The following is a 20,961-nucleotide window of genomic DNA, read 5'->3' as shown; positions in this document are numbered from 1 at the left end:
GCGTAGGTTGCAGCTCCTGTGGCAGTGTGTTGCCATGGGCTACCGTGTGTAGCCAGCAGCCAGCGTGAGCAGCCAGCAGCCGCCGAGAGCGGCTGTCCAGAAGCCGGGGACTGATCTGCCTCGCCTGGGAAGAGCGCAATGATGGTACCAACTTGGGCCAGTGAAGCAACGTCTTCCACAACTACACTGAAGAACAAAAGGACAACAACTTCTCTGTTCCCCTTCCCCCAATTCCCCAGCACTGTTCCCATTCTCCAATTCCCTAATAAAAATTTAAAAAACAAACAAAAAAAACGAATGCAAAGAATAAAACAAAATATAAGATGAAGGCAGAGAGGAGGGTATCACAATTAGAGCTGTGGAATTTGCTTTTTTAAGTTATTATTCATATATAAAATAACTTTTAGATTGTAACTAAATGTGGGTTATAGTTTCCCATACAATACTTGAAAAATGGATAACCTATCCTATCCTACACTACTCTATCCCATTCCTTTCTTTAAAATATGTTAGTTGTAATTCACTAAATTTCATCTACAGTCTAAAAAAGAATGAATATGTAATCTGTAGACCATGGAAATGGGTTTAAATTTTATTTTAATCTAATTTGAAAATCATAGGAAGAGATGAACTGAATAATGAGTAACATAAAACTTCCATTGTGATTTTAAGCCAAAATCACACTTTTGGCGAATCTGAGTGATTCCAAAATGATTAGGCAGTTTACGAAAATGAGTAGGATCACCTCTCTGGGATTAAGGACACTCATAGTTTGTCTAATGAATGTTGTCTAGAAAAAATAAAAGCAAATCAGGACTCCAAGTAATCTAAAATTAATTTTGTTTGTCTTAGTTATCCTGGAATTTTGCTGTCTTAAAATTCAGAGTCATTGTTTAAAATGTGCTGTTAAACCAATCTTTGTGAACTCTATTATATTTTAAGCTGTTATTTTATTTTTTTATTGAAGTTATTATACTGGACCAGTCAGCTATGACTGGGTTGATGGCTGGAATCAATCACCACCTATCAATATTAACAAGAACCTGGTTGCCTAGCTAAGTATCCTTTTATTTTCCCACTGCTACATTGCTGTTCTATCCCACAAAGGCACATGCTTTATCAAAGAGCATGATCCTCTTCAACAGAAGAGGAATGGATTTTTAGTCAAGAGCACAGAATCTTCAGAGAAGCTCTCATCATTTATTTGCAGGAGTGATTACTGGAATATACTATGTACTAACAGAAGAAGGTGTTTTGATTCTCTAAAATCAGCGATAAGCAAATTGGTAATAGCCCATAGCATGATTCAGGTATGTGATGTGGCAAGATAACCATTGATATAGGAATTATTCCACAAAGGAATGTTTAATAAGCATGTCCTCTCCAACTTTTATCAAATATTTCTGATCTTAGTTGAATCTGGTTCAGCTATAAAGTGAATGAACAAAAGAAAATTGGGTGGACAAAGTTGGCATATGGGATGATGATTTAGATCTAGACATAGGGGACCTCAGTCATAGAGACCCAACTCTGGCCCCTGCCTTGCTGCACCCCTCCCCATGGGAGGAGTCAAATGGGCCAAGAGGATATATATCCACTCAGAGTCCATTCTCTTTCTTGGTGAAACAGTTTCACATGAGGACTGATTGCTGAACTTTCAGGAATTTTGTGAGCTAGTTATTACATTTGTATCAATAGTTTCAAATTGGCCATAGTGGAATATTTACACTATGGAAAATGGCAAAGCGCTCTCCACTCAAGGACTGGTTGTTGAACATTTATCAGCACACCAATAATTACGACCCCAATGCTAACCTAAACTTAGTTGTTTTCTTTTTAAAAATAAAAAAGTTATGGAAATGATAATAAATTACTGCTTCATTTTAAAATAATTTTCATTTAGGTCTTTTTTCTGTGGTACTGATCCAGCATTCTACATATGGCAATGCATCAGTTCACTGAGGCATAATTATCAAAAAGGTTAAAAAAAAAGACAAGAGAAAAAAAGCTTCATATTTTGGAGTAATTATCAACTCACAGGGAGTTGCAAAAATAGTACATAGAGTCCCATGGGTCCTTCAACAACTTTCTCTCATATGGTGACTTATGTAACCACAGTACAATATCAAAATGAGGAAACGGACATTAATACAGAATTGTTAACTAGATTCCAGATCTTCCTTTTTCACCAGTCTTTACATGCACTCCTTTATCTCTATGTGTGTCTGCATGCATGTTTATGTGCATGTGTGCGTAGTACTATGCAATCTGATTCACGGGTTACTTTTCAAATGCAATCTCTAGGTAGCCCCAGGGTAGCAAAACATTGCTTAATTAGCCGATGCCTTTAGGACCTTGCACTCAGCTGACCCTATAATTTCAAGTTAAAGAAAAAAACATATCTTGCCTGGATTTTCTGGGTGCATAGTCCCCAAAGTACCAGGTAACTGTGTCATCTGATAAAGTCTGACTTCTTAAGGATGACCTGAAATATCTTTATGTAGAATAAAGGCATTCCTTTTAAAGAAATATAGGAATCCCTATAGATGATTGAATAAGAAAACAAATTAAACAACCAATATGGTATTAAAAATAATATTGAATTGTTATTTTTATGATATAAGTACTTATTTTTATGATATAGGTACAGTCTAGTACTTTAATTATTATAGGCAAATATTGATGGACAAAAACGTTTGAAAATGTTTTTTGTTAATATTTTATTTTTAACAATAATGTAAATTATAAGTCAATTTATCACAATCTGAATCCTGATAGAAAAGTTCAATATTGTTAATAAGTTTCTAAGTAATTTAATGGCTTTATTTTTGTACAATCATCCCCCCTTATTTACAGGGGATACCTTTGCAAGATCCAAGTGGATGCTTGAAACTGTGGCTAGAACCGAACTCTATGTAAACTATGGTGTTTTCTGTATATGCATGATAAAGTTTAATTTATAAAGTAGGCACAGTAAGAAATTAACAATAGCTAATAACAGAATAAAAATTATAATACACTGTAATAAAAGTTATGTGAATATGGTCTCTCTCTCAAAATATCTCATTGTACTCTACTCACCCTTTCACTTAAAGGAAGCATTTCACCACTTTTTTTTTGGCCAGATAAAATTGCTAGCATCACTACTCTTGCTCTTTGGGGCCACTACTAAGTAAAATAAGGGTTACTTAAACATGATCTTACAGTTTATCGGATACCTGGACAGTTTATCGGATAACCCAGAGGCTACTAATGACTAACAGATGGGGGGTATACACAGCATAGATAACTCTGGACAAAAGGATGATTTAAATCCCAGGAGGGATGGAGAAGGATGGTGCAAGATTTCATTACATTACTCAGAATGGCATGCAGTTTAAAAATTATGAGTTGTTTATTTCTGTAATTTTCAATTAATATTGTCAGACCATGGTTGACTGTGGGTAAATGAGACCATGGAAAGCAAAGCTGTGGATAAAGGGGGACTACTGTATCTAGTCACTGTATTCTAGGAGTCTGGTTACCGAAACATAACACTGTGATCATATGGGATGTGTTATATTGGGTTGTTGGGAAAGTCATGACACATTTTTGCAACGAAAAACAAAAAATATGTCATGACTTTTCCGACAACCCAATATTTAATTATAAAGCATTCTGTTCCCAATTATCTGCTGACACATAAACTACTGCATATTTTATTTCCAATGTATTTACATTGCAACTTAATTTGCTTACTTTCTGTCTTTTCTGGACATGAGGTTGATGATTATTTGAGGGCAGATCAAAAGGAGAAGCATTTAAACTAACTTAGAGAGGGAGCTAGGCCACATGAGTTGCCGGTGGTACAAACTCAAAAGTATGTAAGCATTGCATAATGTGGCAATTGTATAATATATGTAATCTGATGCATGAATCAGAATTTTTATATAATATATAGTTGATTTATTATAGTTGATTAAAGTATTTAATCTTAAAAAATAATAAAAAATAAGCTAACCTACCTATTTTTATATTGACTTCTGATCAGATAAGGAAGTGGTTAATAAGCCATTTAGGGGAGAAGCCAGGTTAGTTTTAAGCTAGCACTTTGGATTAATCATACTGTGTTCTATGTCCTATTATGGAGGAGGAAAATGAGTAAAGAGCTGGAGAAAACAATGAAAAATTGCGTCAATTTTATAAATTCTCCTTAATTGGATATTTTCAGCATATATTCAGCATATAGTTAATTATAATATCATGAATATACAAAACTAAGTTGCTCCCAAAATTTACATTCAGAATTAAGAGCAAAGTACTCATATATTTAATATAAATTATTTTGATGATATAGTCCTCTGGGTTATTCATGCCAATACTTTCCTCCATTAAAACATATAAGTCTGCCTTGGTTGAAACGATAAACGTTGTCTGAGTACTTATTAAGTGATTTCAATCTTACATTATTCAAATATATTGATTAGATATTATTTCATTACTTTGTCTCTTTACAGTGTAGCTTCTGAAGCCTAGCATTTATGACAATTAGTATCATATTATTAATCTGCTTTCTTTTCATTTTTATAATATATAATGCAAAATTTATTTTTCACACTCCTCAGGATGCTTCCAAAATTATACAAATGAGTTGCTAATATCTTTTTGTGGAAATTAAATATATCCAGCTTTTTATATGTTTGTGGCCATTGACATTAACATTTTAAAAGTATGAAAATTAAATATAGCAAAGCATTGGCTCTCCAAGAAGAGTTTTATATTTGCATTGCCCCTGCCTACTCCTCTCATAGCTGATCTGTTCTAAAAGCATAAATTATATTTCACATGAAAAAATTACTGCTTTATTTAGTAAGTAAAGGAAACCAATCAAAGTATAGTTACAGGACGCAATACAGCAATAAATTAAAATGTCAAGATTTTAAGTTGTTTTGTTAAAAGCCGTAACATCATCCACGATTTTTGGAATTGACAATGTCACTTTAGCACCCGCTTTTAAAGATCATTTGGAAGCATACGTTATTTGTCAGGTGTGATTTATTTAAGACAATAAACTTGGATTATTAAGTTGAACAAATAACTGTTTGGATGCCTGCCAAGCGTTTAGAGTGAATGACTGAATGTGATGAGGCTGGATCACTCAGAGGGATGGATAATCAAAACACTGTGGAATGAAATTAACATTTTTGAGAGATATATCTCTTTCTTCTCTCCTTTGTGAATAGCGATCAATGGGGGAGTGAAAAGCATCATAGGAAGACTGTCCTTGCATTCCAAAGCAACAGCAGTAAATATGCCTTATATTTGCATAATGCATTCCAGCTCACCTGTGTGTTGTTTCGTATTTCATTAGAACTATACTTCCAAGTATTTATAATTGTAACGTTGCCAATAAGAAAACTGAGACTCCAGCAGGTTAAGTAATTTGCTCTGGTTGCATAAATAGTAAAGAGCAGAGCTCCAACCTGAACCTGTGCTCTATGTGCAGATGAGCCAAAGGGGGTTGGAGGAAAAACAAAGAGGTGGAATCAGCCACACCCAGTTCTGCCACTTCCTAGCTTCCCTCAGATAAGTTATTTAATGTTTCTGAATTTGCTTCCCTCACTTGTAAACTCTGAATGATAATATCTACTTTCCTAGCGCACTGGAGACATTACAGGAGATCGAGTTTTAGAGTAGTCAAGGTCATTGGCTTTGGAAGCTAACTGCCTGGTTTCCAGTCCCTATACCTCCAATACTTAGTAAGTGTCCGATCCTGGGAAAATCTTGTAATCTCTTTGTATCTTATTTTCATCACCTGCAAAATAATTTCTATTTTATAGGGTTCTTAGGATGATTAGGTGAGCTGATGCATGGGGAATGGTGATCATGAGGGTCACCACTTATTAATGTGGGAGTCACTTGGGAGCTCAGAACACCCATTGCCTCTGGAACTAGCAAATGTGGCTCCAGTCCCCTAATTCCATGGCCTGTGGAAGTCCAAAGTCCCTATTCCTCCTTCTAAGAGCTAGATTAATTTCTGAGGTTTCTCATGCTCTCAGGATTCTTTAGTCATCCTTCAGTTTCTTTTGCATTAGTAGTCACTGCTTTGTGCCATAGAGGTCCAAGGTGGCACTGCACTTTTTTTCGTCTGAGTCCACAAACATCTACACAGATCATGTTGATAATTTTGGAGGTTGAGAAAAAGAATTACATTGCACATGACAAAGTTTGTTTCCTGCAACTCCTCTTTCTCTTCTTGTTCTATCCTTCCTAAATTCCTCCTCAAACATCAAATTCTTCTCCCTCTTTTATGTAGAACATTTGAACTCATTTTAGATTTAACTTCAGTCCTGCTTCCTCAAACCCACCAACTTGTCCATGAGAACAAAGAGCCCTCCTGTTTGTGGCTGGACCTGAAAAGTGAGCCAACTGCTAGTTCTCGTGACTGGCATGAAAAAACCCGTGCGAAGTAGAAGCTTTGCATAAATTAAGGATAAAATATCTAATTTGGTAGTGGCTAAGATGGAGATTGTGAAGGAGTTCACCCAAACATTAGACATGAAAGTAAGAAAATGAGATGGGAAAACATTTTTAGCGTGCCTGTTTCAGGGACAGGCCTGGTGAAAGGCAGTAAAAATCATTTCACTATGGTCCTTCAGTGGTCTTGGATGTTTTTCTCATGCATGTGAGTATAGCTAGGGGCCCCTCAATTTCACGTTTTGCTAAGCCCTGCAAATTACAATATGTAGGCAGTCCTGAATGTAAATATACTATACTTGGGCTTTTGTTGTTGTTGTTGAGTAGTATTCACCAAGCATTAAAGCAAAAACACTTTTTAATTTTTAGGAATTGGTTTTTCATGATATGAGTGGATTACAGGAAGACGCCATGGTTGTTAAATGAAACTTAGCCCTTCCTTGCAATTAGGACAAAGTCCCTTGGTAATTAACATTTCCTTTGGCAAGCTTCCTAGAGATATTTGGCCAGAAACTTTATTTTTTTCTTTCACACTGCCTCCTTAGTTTTACAGGATAGTAAACTTGTAGACATTACAATTTTGGCTGCCAGTAAGAAGCCAAAAGGGCCTTTTTTTTTTTTCTGTGTGTGACACGGGAGAGTAGGATTTAAGACGTCGTGCCTGACCTATAGGAGATTATAAAACATATGCTACAGTTTTTAGTCAGCAACTGGAGCATATTGTTTCCGAATCTGGTAAAGGCATCTTCTGAGAAGGCTCAGACAGGGCAGACATTTTCCTGCTGAGTAAGAGTTTTTAGTCATTCAGCTTTTCACTCAGCATTTGGCCCATAATTATTTATATATCATTAGATCCAATTTAAGTCTTTAAACATCTCCTTATGCATTACAATTCAGGGGCAAGAGACTGACTCTCAGAATCTTTCATGACCAGACTTCAGCAGCTCTAAGATGACTAAAGGGAAAGGTAACTAAAGGTAGAATTTTTGAACTGAGCACCTATGTCTAAAAGTACTCTGTTCCCAAGATTCTAGTCCCAAACTTGACTTTTTAGAACCCTTAATCGAGTTTCTTGGCTTACGGCTCCCATGCTAAATACAATGGTGAAAATTCTCCAGAGAAGATAGATTTTTGTAACATATAAAATGATATTTTCACTAATGTTTTGCTAAATATTTACCTAATCAGGAAAGATTATAGGGCATAGTTTTTAACCTGCCATATATATATTTTTTAATGGGAACGTTCTTCAGATGTATGCTTTTGTGGCAACCCTGTGTATTAAACAGTAAAAGTTGAACTGTTCTTTTGGCGTCTGTGGTGAGGTTCTTGAAATCTTGATTTTCTTACTTTACTTTTGCCAATATTCCCACCTCTGAACCACGTACCCTGTTCAGAACAGCCTCTAGCACATCTGAAAATTCTGGATGCATCTTTAGTTTATTATACAAGCTAACTAGTAATCGTTGGAAAGACAATGGAACAAACTTCTGTTGTTTGTTCATATTTAAGTGGTAGGGCATACAAGAAACAGGGACTGTGGAAGTGTATGTGCATTTTACAATGCAGTGGAAATGGGGCGATATTGGATTAGGTAATGCATAGGTTTCCAAGTGAATAGCACCCATCTTTCCAGCCCAGGTTCTAAACAATTTGAGAAATAAGAGAATGAAGATAGAGGTCAAAATATCATTTTCATTATCAAAAGTTGACAGGCTAGCTTGATCAATAAACTCAGAATTAGGCAGTTTAGTGCTGTGTGGTTGCAGGTCTCCCTTGGTGGAGGAGGTGGCTGGCCCAGGAGAGACTCGACATGTAGAGAAGCAGAGGGGACATAGGCTCTCTGCCAGGAGGCTCACTACTGAGAGGAAGAGGGGCAATGCTGAGCTGGGAATACCCAGACGTTATTTTAAATGTAGCCATCAGTGCAGTCACCTTCAACATCTCCCCAGAAGGTGGAATGAAGAAAGGAGCAGAAGATGAGGAGTTCCACTATGTGAACTTCCTTCATGTGAAGGGAACATAGGTGTAGAGAAAAAATATTTCCCCCAATACACAGATTTTAGGGGGAGATTTGGGAAATAAAGGATATTCATGAGTGTTCTTTCTCTATTCCTTCTGCCAAAAGGGTCATTTTATTTCTCTTGAAAACACGAGTTACTCTTTGTAAAAAAAAAAAAAAAGAAAAATTAATCCAGTAATTGGAATAAAGTTTCTTATAATTTGGGGTTGACATATCTCAATTTGAGATGTTTAACATTGGAAAAAATATATAGTCTTAGACTCAACAAAATATTGTGTTACTTGCCTCCTGAAGTAGATAGACCTTAAGGTCCCAGAGGACCTGAAGTGTTCCTTTTATGTCGTTTGGTATAATTCTAGAATACCACTGTGCACATAGAAGACAGGAATATAATCAACATTTCATAAAAATTGGGAATAAAAACTTGTTTAATTAAAGTAAAAAGGGAGAGTAATGCATCATTTTACTAACCAATATTATCCTTTATCTAATCAGCCAAGGTTTATCTTTAGGCATGCCATATGCAATATTCTTTGTTTTTCTAAGGGGTCTGTGAATACATATGAGGGGTCCATGTGTACCTGAAATATAGGATTGTAGAACATAGTAGATTCAGTTTATCTGGGCACAGTCAGCATTTTACTGACTTTTTCTCCTGTCAAGAAACAAGTCTTCCTTTATTTAATTGAATGAAAGTTAATTCTAAGATTTTTCTGTCTAATATCCTGGGGTTTGCAAACTTTTCTAGCAAAGCTATTGCAGAAATCTCAGAGAATTTTGATTGCTACTAAGTCCTCTTTTTATATAGCTGGCAGAATGATATGCCCTGAACAGCTCGCGTGAAACATGCTGAAATTCTTGTGGTTGAATGAACAATCTCACTAATTTGGACTGAATAATTCAGAGAATGTATTAATTCAGGCCTTGTCAAATGCTTTTAAGTGTACCTTACTTGTTTGGGGAATAGAAGAGGAAGAATATTTGAAAAGACAATTCACAGTGCACAAAACTTGTGGGAAGTTGTCTTATTTAAGAAAGAAATTGTTTTTCAAAACCTGAAAAGCATTCATTTTATACTAAAATTTCATGTTTAATTCAAATAATTTTTATCTATTAATCAAAACACGTTCTTAAACACCAGTGGTCATTAAAAGCGTTCCTGAATGTTCTTTACAGTAACAAAGCTGGTATGATATGATGAAAATCTTTCAGCCTTTGGCATTAGAGACACATCAGCTTCAGTCATGGGTGACATAGGGTAACATACTTAATTAGCTCCGGTTCTCATTCCTCATATGGAAATAGAGATAAAGGGTACCTCCTTAGGCATTTGTGAGAAGTAAGTGAGCTAATTGTGTGAACAGTCTTTGGAACATGGTTGGAATGAAATAAATATTTATTGAATTCATTTTATTATATAATGAGTAAACTAAATTAAATTTTAACTTCCTTAATCTAGACTTTTAACTGCATCTTATTTGTAATTAGGATGATTTTATATTCATGGGTTGTACTAATATTTCTAGTTCAGACTATCATCCAAATGAGGAGTTGGAAAATTTTTTCTGTTAAAGAGCTAAATAATAAATATTTTAGGTTTTGTGGGTTACCAATGTGCTCGCTTGCTCTCTCTCTCTCTCTCTCTCTCTCTCTCTCTCTCTCTCTCTCTCTCTTTTAGCAACCTCTTAGAAATGTAAAAACCATTCCTAGTTGTTGGACTTTATAGAAAAAGGCATGTCTTGTGATTGTAGTTTCCTAACCCCTGACCTGAACTTTCTGCATTTAATCTATTTTTATCTGCACGTATAATACAAATAACTAACGTGCTCCCAAGATTTAGAAAGAGAAAAAGCCCAAGTTTAGATCTCATGGATAAAATTTAGAGTATTTATTATAAAATTTAGAGTATTTATTATAAAATTTAGAGTATCAATTAATATATTAAAGAAAGTAAATTTTGCATCAGGGATATTTCCAGAAAACTGCAAAGAGAATAACAGAGACAGTAATTTTTTCCTTCTGTCTATGAAACAAATCAAAGATTTTTATGAGCTTGTGCACATCTTAGGAAACAAGAAAGTTTGTGTTTTGTTTGATTAGACAATGTGAATTCTTCAAAGGTGCTTCTATTAGTCTCATAGGTATACACATTGATTAAGATTTCTTATTAACATATAATCATCTCCAAATGTTTCCACTTAATTGCTTTTTATTTCAGCTAAGTACCAATGTTCTTTATTTTCACACAGTAGTTTAATTAGCATGGAAGGTCACTAAGAGGTGTTAAGGCACACGCTTGCCCAGAGGAAGTAGTTGATGCCTGGCTGGCTTCTAATTATAGAGCATCCTAGAACTGCAGAGGTAAAAGGAGCATAGAGGGGAGAACAATAATGAAAACTAAAAATGAACAAGAGGCAGCCCTGTGCGGAGGAAAATGCTCAGCTCCTATTCTTATTTTCAGGTCACAGCTGCATAAGGTTATCAGGACATAAAATACAATGCACACTAGTTTATAGATTATTTTACATTTATCGAACACCTACTATGTATAAATGTTGTAGTGGATGCATGTAAGGAATATTGAAGTGTTGAGTAAAATGCTGTTGAGAAATACATGGATTCAAATATGTAATGATTAAATATCAATCATAATGGAAAGTTGAGAGTATGTTATTCCTTATTACTTATTAAATAAACTTTCATTTCTAAAATTAATCAAACATTTTTTTTATTAAAGATTTTATTGGGGAATTAGGGGAGGGGAACAGCGTTGGGGAATTGGGGGAAGGGGAACAGACAAGTTGCTGTTCATTTGTTCTTCAGTCTAGTTGTGGAGGACGTTGCTTCACTGGCCCATGTTGGTATTGTGATCATTGCACTCTTCCTGGCTGAGGCAGATTGGTCGCCTGCCACTGGATGGCCACTCATGGAGGCTCTTGGCAGCTCACACTGGCTGCTGGCTGCTCACGCTGACTGCCAGCCACTCACGGTAGCTTTATGACAGCCCACTGCAGCTCCACTGCAGCCTATGCCATCACTGGTGACTCACAGCAGCCCTGCTCCAGGTCAAGCTGTTGTTCACCATCTTAGCTGTAGAGGGCNATGTACACACACATAAGTCTATATACAATACATGATATATGTATATAATATTTATGTGTATGTATATAGTATGTATGTGTGTATCCATATACATGTGGGGGATTTGTCTATGTATTTATGAATACTCTATAAATACTATTTTGAAAAAAAAAGCAGAATTGGAAATTAGATTTAATTTCTTCTTAAAAGTAACAAATGTGGATGGTTGAGCCAACCTAATCTTCTACCATTTCTACCATTTAGGGTCTGAGATTAGTAGTTCTGTTCAATGCTGTATTCCCAACCACCTTTTGCGTGGCAGGTGGCATCAAAGCTTTCCTCAGTTCTATCCCAGCTTCATATATTTTCTGATTCAATGTGACTGAGTTTTCTAAGAACTTTTCTTCCTTCTTTTTGAAGCTCCTTTCAAAGATTTTGAGAAAGGCTCTGGTCTGTTCAGGAATAATCATGCATAAAGATGAGCTGTCTTTGTTTTATGGCTGAACAACTTCCCTCCTGGAGCACCTCAAGGGGAACTCATTTAACTGTTGCCATCATCGGCTTGTCTCTTTTCTCTTCGTCCTCCTCACTCTCCTGGTCAGCTTCAAGTGTTTGAGTATTTCCCAAATACCCTAGCAGTTTATTTTCCTAAAACTGCCTGTAGATTTTTTAAAAGTTGGAGGAAAGTGAGAAAAGAGATACAGCAGCCAAACATTATGTGTATGGTTCTCATTGTATCCTGCTGTGTTTGTCTTTAATTTCCAATTTGATTTTTTAGCTGAGCTAGAATTTAGGTCTGTCATCAAAGAGTGAGTTTCAAGAATTCCAAGTTCACAGGGAAAGAACTCATCCTCAGTAGAAAATAGCAAAGATATAGTTTGTAATTCCAAAACCCTGGGTGTTAAGGGGTAGAAGGGAGAGGGGTTGTAGTGGTGAAGGGGTAACTACAGCCTGGGGTTAGGTTTTCACTGGTAAAAACAACTAATTAAGCAAATTCTCAATATAACTCGTGCATCAATCTTTCTATCCTTGCCTTAAGTACCATTCTAACTGGGTTGTTAATATGAATTATTACAATACTCACCTTTTTTTTCCTCTTTGTTGTTGAGACCGGGGCCGGTGGGTCATATGCTTTTCTGTAGTTTGCTCGTCTGACCTATTTGGCCACAGTGAATTGACGCCTCCAACTCAGTTCACTTTTAAGGGAGGCGTCTCGTTTCCTCCTCCATCTCACGGCTCACTTATCTAAACATTTAATCACCAAATTTCCTGCTATCTGTTTTGGTTGCTCAAAGCTATTTTTCCTTCTTATATTATTTTCTCCTGAAGCTATTTTTTTTCTTTACTTCCTGAACATTTGTTCTTCCTTTCATCCTGATTCTTATTTTCTTCACTTTATGTCCTTACCTGGTCATCTATACAAGACTGCAGTCCAAAAACCTCTTGCATGGATGTAGCGCTTCTTCTGTGCGTCCATCTATTGGTGTATAAAAACTTGGTAGGAAAAGGAAGGAAAAAAAATCACTGTTTCCATAATTAGCCATAATTACTCTTCAAAAATCCCAAGTACTCAAGAAGCGTAAAGACTCATGAGGGTTCTTGAATCAACAAGCAATGGAGAAAAAAAAATTATAACCATAATATGTTGGGCTATTAAAGAAAGCACATTATTCAGTTTTTAGTGGTGACATTAATAAATTTGTTTCTTAACTTTGTTTATTTCCTAAATCTTAGTCAGTTGGGGACCATCTTATGGCTGCTGTACCTAATATGGTTTGCTGCTACAAAGTTGAAGGCAGGCCACATAGGACATTTTCTACAGATAATTATTACTGGAGGCTTGGCCATGGCTCACTTAGTGGTCAAGGCCTTTCATTCTTTTATTTATTTATTTATTTTTAAAAGATTTTTATTGGGGAATTGGGGGAAGGGGAACAGACAAGTTGCTATCCTTTTGTTCTTCAGTCTAGCTCCAGGTCAAGCTGTTGTTCAGCATCTTAGCTNCAGTGAAGCAACATCCTCCGCAACTAGATTGAAGAACAAAACGACAGCAACTTGTCTGTTCCCCTTCCCCCAATTCCCCAGCACTGTTCCTATTCCCCTAATTCCCCAATAAAAATCTTTAAAAAAAAAATTTCCTTATTTCTATTCATGATGATCTCACTTTTATACGCTAAAACATTATGTGTTTATGGAGTTTTTTAAAAATTGTTTTTGCTAATATTGTTTATATATCTAAAATATACTCAGCCAATTTTATCAGTGTTTTCCTTTACTGTTTTTAGTGTTTGTGTCATGGTGGAAAGGACTTTCTCTAGATTACAATAATGTTGTCTAATTTACTCTTCTAGTAACTGGTGTTTTATTATTTTTTAAAATTCAAATTGATATCTCTAGTACTTGTTTTGGTGTACAGAAGAATGTGAAAATCAAAAATTTTTCACCCAAAGTCTAGATATTTTGTTTATCTCCATAGAACACTGGAAAAATAGACAGATGGACATTCAGATATTATTTGGACTGAACAATATAATTAAATTTATAGATGATGCCAGATTTGAATAGAATATGCCACAGGAAATGGAAGACCAACATCATTACTGAGGTTGTGGGCATAATTTCACTTTGTAATGGGGACTCTATTTACATTATAATTGCTATTATATTAGGTATGTGTGCTTATGAGTAGAGAAATAGTTGGAGAGATCAAATTTAGACATATAAAATGTTAATGAAATATAGAGCATGTTTTCTATGGAATATAATAATTATTTCAGCAGTATAGAGAAGTGAGCAACCATAGACAGAAGGATACAGATTTAAGAGGGTAAAATAGAAGTTTATAAGCTTCATAGAGCATTGTGTTAAGTGAGGCGTAAGTTTCATCTTCATTCAAAATATGTGAACTGTGAGGTCGATACGTTAGGATTGGCCTTATGGGTAGGACTCTGAAGAATTGAAATGTTAACAGACAATAAGTTAGTAGAATGCCTCAGGCAATTACAATTAACGAGAAAACAGGGTGGAGACAGATTTCATTGAAGATGGGACCAAGGGATTATAAAATCATAAAGGCACATTGCTTTAGTGGACCCTGCTGCTAGATGACTCTATCAGGGGCAAGTCTTCTGAGAAAAATATAGTGCCTCCATCTCAAACTCCTAAGACTCTGTTTAGCACTACAGGGAGATAGGAGTGAACACAGGCAATTAGAAATGAGACCATGATTTCACACTAAATTTTCATTTATTCTCACCTCCATTCTATTTCATTGATCTGTCTGCCTATTCTTACATTCTTTTAATTGTTATAACTTTATAGTATATATATGTGTGTGTGTGTGTATATATATATATATATATATATATATATACACACATATATGTGTGTGTATATATATATTATGTATATACATATATACACACACACACACACACATATATATATTAAAGATTTTATTGGGGAATTGGGGAAGGGGAACAGACAAGTTGCTGTCCTTTTGTTCTTCAGTCTAGTTGTGGAGGACGTTGCTTCACTGGCCCATGTTGGTATTATCATTGCACTCTTCCTGGGTGAGGCAGTTGCTCGCTGGCCATTGGACGGCCACTTATGGCGGCTCATGGCAGCTCACACCAGCTGCCAGCCACTCATGCTGGCTGCCCGCCACTCATGGTAGCTTATGGTAGTCCACTGCAGCAGGGCTACAGCCTACACTGTCATCGGCGACTCACGGCAGCCCAGTTCCAGGTCGAGCTGTTGTTCACTATCTTAGCTGTAGAGGGCGCAGCGTCACTGGCCCTCATGTGGGATCCGAACCAGGGCCCCGCTGCTCAGAGCTGGCATCCCAAGCAAACTCCTAACCAATGTGATACTCGGCTGGCCCCTTTATAGTATATTTTAATACCTAAAATATAACCTTGCACTTTATTTATCATCTCCATATTTTTACTAAGTAATGTTTATGTTATTATATATACATTTCAGGATCACTTTGTCAAGTATCCCATCCTCATACTATCTGTCACTACCACTTGCCACATAAGTTTTATTCATGAATGGGTGGATTAAACTGTGGTAGCAGACAACCTCCAAATCTCAGCAGATTAACACAGCCAAGGTTTATTTCTTACTCAGAGTATATGCCCCACATGGGTTGGCACGAGAAGGGCAGGGAGAAGGATTTCCTCCACAGAGTCACTTGGGTATTCAGGCTGACTGAGGCTCCAACACCTTATAGCTATACCTCCTAGAACATGTGGTCTCCTCAGCTCCCCAATCACCAGAGTAGAAACAGAGCAGCTAGAGAGCTGTGCATCGGTTAAACAGACATGTGTTTTTCCCTCTCAGAATTCATTTCCTAGAATGGCACTGTCCAACAAAACTTTCTGCAATAATGGAAATGTTCTGCATTGTCCAATATAGTAGTCATTAGCCATTTGTGGCTAATGAAACGTGAGCACTTGAAACGTGGCTAGTGTGAATGAGGAGCTGAATTTTAAGTTTTGGGAAAAAAGAATTAACTTACTTTTCAATATAAATACCTGCATACAGCAAGTAGCTAAGGTATTGGGCAGTGCAAGTCTAGAACCAGTGAACTACTCCTGCCTAAATGCAGGGGAGCTGGGTGTATAAAGGGATAAATGAAATATTCAGTGAGCATTGCTGTCTCTGCCTTCACTCACAAAACAAAACACTACCACACACACACACACACACACACACACACACACACACACCCTCACACTGGGAATTTCATTGTGGTTGTAGCAAAATCATTTTTTAATTTTTTAAATATAGGGCATTCTTTTTGAAGAACAAGGTATAACTTTCCATTTATTCTGACATTATATTTCTAAGCCATTTTTCTTGATATAAATTCTGTATAATTCTTCTAGAGCCAGAAAGACCAGTTTTAGAATTTTAGCTCTGTGACTTAAACTAACGTAACCTCTATGGACCTTAAAATCGTTACATAACCTCTTTGAGTTTCAGTTCCTTCATCTATGAAGTTAGGAGAATAACGGTATTTTCCTACTCAATAGTATCACTGCTGCTAATATTAGTATTGCCACGATGATTCTTCCTATCACAAGTATTATATTATTATTCTCTAGATGATAGCAAAACCTTTTTTTTTTTTAATCTGCAGTGGCCCTTCTGTGACCTACCCCACACAGCCACACACACATATACTCATGAAGGACATTCATTTTCAGTTCCAGTACATTTCCAAATGAGCCTCGATACAACCTCAGATCCTTCTCAACACAGGACCACTGACATCTGTTTCTGATTGACCAGTGATTGGATTATAAAATAAAAGTGTGCTCTCCTTGTATCACTTTGCCATTGATGGGTAACATATTTTATATGGTAAAGGGAATTAGATAAGAGAGAAGGTAGGAAGGGAAATTAGGAAGCAGGAACAGGAAAGGAAAATTGAAGGTACTGATATGTCACCGTTCAATGTGTGCCTTAGAACAACTTCATGATCTAAACAAAGATGATGTATTCCTTGTAGGGCCTGCATCTGGGCTGCAGGTATTGAACTTGCAGCTGCTGCATACTCCTTTTAACACATTGAGGACGGGGCATTTAAATGTATAGACACAAATCTGCATCACCGGTCCACAAAGTGTAACTGGCCTTTTCAAAGTTAAGTCTAACTCTGTGAGGGCTGGCATAGGTGAGATATTGCCTGCCTACAAAGTCGTTACGATATTCTGGATCTTTCCATACTAGGGAGTATGACTAGGTGGGAATATGAATAATAAAATAGGTTGACTAGAAACTTTCTGGATTTCCTGCTGCTTTTCCAATTGCCCCTTCTCTGGCTCCTTTGCTACACCATTTACTTCCAGGCACCTAAATGTGGATATACTCCAATAATGCAAATTGGGGTAGTATTTTTGCACAGTGAAGGGAACAGGTTGAATTTTCTTAATTACCAGTGGATTTTCTCTTGGGATATTAGGCTACAGAAACTTTCTTCTGTGGCCTGGTTTGAGGTTTGCAATGCTTTTGTGCTTATATACAATCCTAAGTCAATAAGTCAGCACCTTGGAATGGATATTAGACAGATATAATAAATAGAACCTTGAGGTACACATTTATTACTGTTTTTCAAAAGCTTTCTGTTGACTGGAAATTAGCTGAAAAGTTCTTATACATATTATTATAAGAAAAATGACTTATCAGCATCCCATGCATTTCCACCTGATTTCTAGCAGCTTCTATGCTAAACAAAGATGCCTAAAGAACACTAATGAGAAAAAAAAATCCAAATGTACATTGATAACCACTTTATGAACCGTCTATTTCTTCCTATAGTGTGATCATGTAGAATTTCCCCAGGTGCCTTGTGTTTCTTAGAGGTTGAAATTTGTGTTAAGTGTTTTTTTCCCACATGAGGGCATCAGCGCTCTAAGCAGCTTTAGGATTCACCCTCCTAAGTTTGACTTTAAGAGCCTTATTTTGAGAAAATGAAAACACTTTATAAACACCATACACCTTAGACTATATAATATAACATTTGTTTTTTCCTTCTGGAAAAGTCATTCATTCTTTTCTTTCATTCATTTAGCAGTGAAATTATATCTTATATGGGGGAAGAAAAGATGACACACCTGTGACATCGCCACTCCCCATGCCAATTTATGCCTTCACAGTCAGCCAGTGTCAATTAGTTTCTGTTATATTAAAGTGACTTGTAGAATTTAGGTGAGCAGTAATACTATAACACATGTTCATTTTCAGTGAAAAGTGATCCATTTAAAAAACTATGTGTATGTGTGTTCATATTTCATGAATTTATTTTCACAGCCCAGGATAGTGCCCTCACACATTACCCTTGGTTAATTCCAAATTTCACACTTTTAGTTGACAGTAGTTCAAGGTAATAATGTAGACAAAATCAATATAGACAGATCCCAGGTATATTACTCTCAGTCTAGTTATTGGCACAGGGACTAAAAGTTTGTCAGTGAAAACTTTCCATGGCTTCCCTTCTCCCTACCAATTAAGAGTAAATTTATCATCTCAGCATCAATGTGATCCACACTGAGCCCTGACCTGCTTCTCTAGACTGATATCTGCCTACAAGTGAGTTCCAACTGAAGTGCTAATTCACACACGGCTTTCAGCATGGGGCAAAGGTATCCTGCCCCTAATAGACTTTTCTCTTTATGTCCATTCTGCCTGAAATATCATCCTTAGCCTCCATCTGTGTCTGTAGTATGTGAGCTGCTTTTTGAGGTCCATGATAGATCCCAGATGCTCTGACTCTCATTCTGACTTCAGCTTGTCCATCCCCCAGGGTGTGATATCTCTAACAAGACCATCAGGGGCACATTGTTTTTGATTCATTGTCACAAATTGGCCTCCTTTTATTACTCACAAATGTATCTGATGTTTCCCCTAATAACTTATTGCAGAAATGAGACTGGACCCATTTTTTTATCCCTTTAAAGTAGTACTTTGTATTTCATTCCGAAGGATGGAGCAAAGAGTTCCCTTCTGTTATTTTCATGAAGCCTTTATTTTGCTTCTTCCATGAGTTTGTCCCCCCTCCTCTGCTAATATTTTATGCATGATGTGGCTCTGTAATCTCTAACATCCTACCCAAGAGTTGCAGTTGGATGTTCTGCTTGGAGTGCATGGTGTAGACTCAGCTTACTCAATTCCTGAGTTCTGAGCCCTATTCCTTCTAATTTCTTCTTTTGACGTTTCTATCATGTGGTTGGGGTGGAGTGAAGGAGAGTCACCTATTTTACTTTACAAATAAGAAGTCAAGTTCAGGGAGGATCCATAGTGGCTTAGTGCCAGCAGGAGGCAGAGTAGGAATGGAACAAAGAATGTAATTGCAGGTGTCAGAAACGGCACCTCTGGCCTTTACTGCTACTAGAGAGTTTTGAACCCATGATTTTTGTCTTCTCTTTGCTGGTGTAGAATTTGCCTTTGTAATCTAAAAATTATGACACTTGTTTTTTTAAAGGCTTTTTTAGTCCTTCACTACACACGCAGCTTATAACTCTGATGATGACTCCTTCCCTTCATAACTTTGCAGGTCAGTTACTCAGTCAACAACTCATTATCATGCACCTATAGGGTGCCAGTGTCATTGCCTGCAGGAAGCGTACATTACCAAGTCTCCTTTTATGAGTTTTTATNCTTATAGTTGACATACAATATTATACATCAGCTTCAGGTGTACAGTGCAGTGATCAAGCCTCTTCCCCATCCATGATGCAAGACATGTGACCACCTGACACCCTACAAAATAGTCACAACATTATCAATTACATTCCTCGAACTGTCCAAATTACCTTTGAAACTGGCTACTGGGTCACATAATCCATAGGAACCACGTGTAGACATCCGTTGAAATGTTGTTTTCAGCCAATAGCAATGCACTGTATATAGATGAGGTCTGTTTTAAAACTATTTATTAAAATCCGGTAATAAATCAAAATTATTTTAAATTTTATCAAGCAATTCACTACATAATTGCAATAAACAAGAGGCAGTTTAATAGAACTAAAATAGAATTCAATGTTTAACACTTTATTTAGAAGTTTTCACAATGACACGTAAGGGATAAATCCAGGTATCATTACATTTTATATTAGACTATTTTAAAATGATAATCCATCTATAAGCAAACTGTGCCTTCAGCTAGCATGGATGATAATAGCATACAACATTTGTAGAACACTTTTTATGTTTCTGGTACAGTTTCAAGAGCTTAATAATTGTCCAATTTAATGCTATACCAAACTTAAGAGGAAAGCGCTATTATTATCTCCATTTTCCAGATAAGGAAGCTAAGGCAAAGTGAAGGTAACTTGCCTGAGTCATACGCTTGGAAGTAGGAGAGTTGAGAACTAGACTCAATTCATGAGACTCCAGAATCTTTCACTGGTAATTCAACCCTAATATTTGTATATACTCACGCACATCATAAAATATGGATTTACTAACAACAATTGCTCTTCAGCATAAGTGAGTAAACAGCATTATCTGTTCATTTTGTTCATTTAATATGGAGGATTTCTTTGGTGAGAAATGATTAGCTTCTGTCTCTGCTCATCACTTCACCTCTGAGACCCTCAGTTCCTTTGCATATGAAATATGGGGATTGGGCTAGACTCAGTTTCAATATTATCCTTTTATTTTTCTTTTAAAGTATTTTTAAAAGTATAAAATCATGACTCTCACACAAATATAAAATGAACACATGTCAAAGATATTATTTAATTCATTAAGTAATGAGAGAACCAGTAAGATGTTAACAACTGGTACAGAGAATTGGAAATACCACACTTTTATAGTTGAATCAGGAATGTGGAAATTAACTTACAAATAGATGCAAAACTTGCCTTTTTGGGGGGAGAGTGGATCAG

Source organism: Hipposideros armiger, unplaced genomic scaffold (genome assembly GCF_001890085.2).
Source record: "Hipposideros armiger isolate ML-2016 unplaced genomic scaffold, ASM189008v1 scaffold_777, whole genome shotgun sequence".
Lineage (NCBI taxonomy): Eukaryota > Metazoa > Chordata > Mammalia > Chiroptera > Hipposideridae > Hipposideros > Hipposideros armiger.
The sequence above is the reverse complement of the archived record's forward strand: the minus strand, read 5'-3'. Positions refer to the sequence as shown.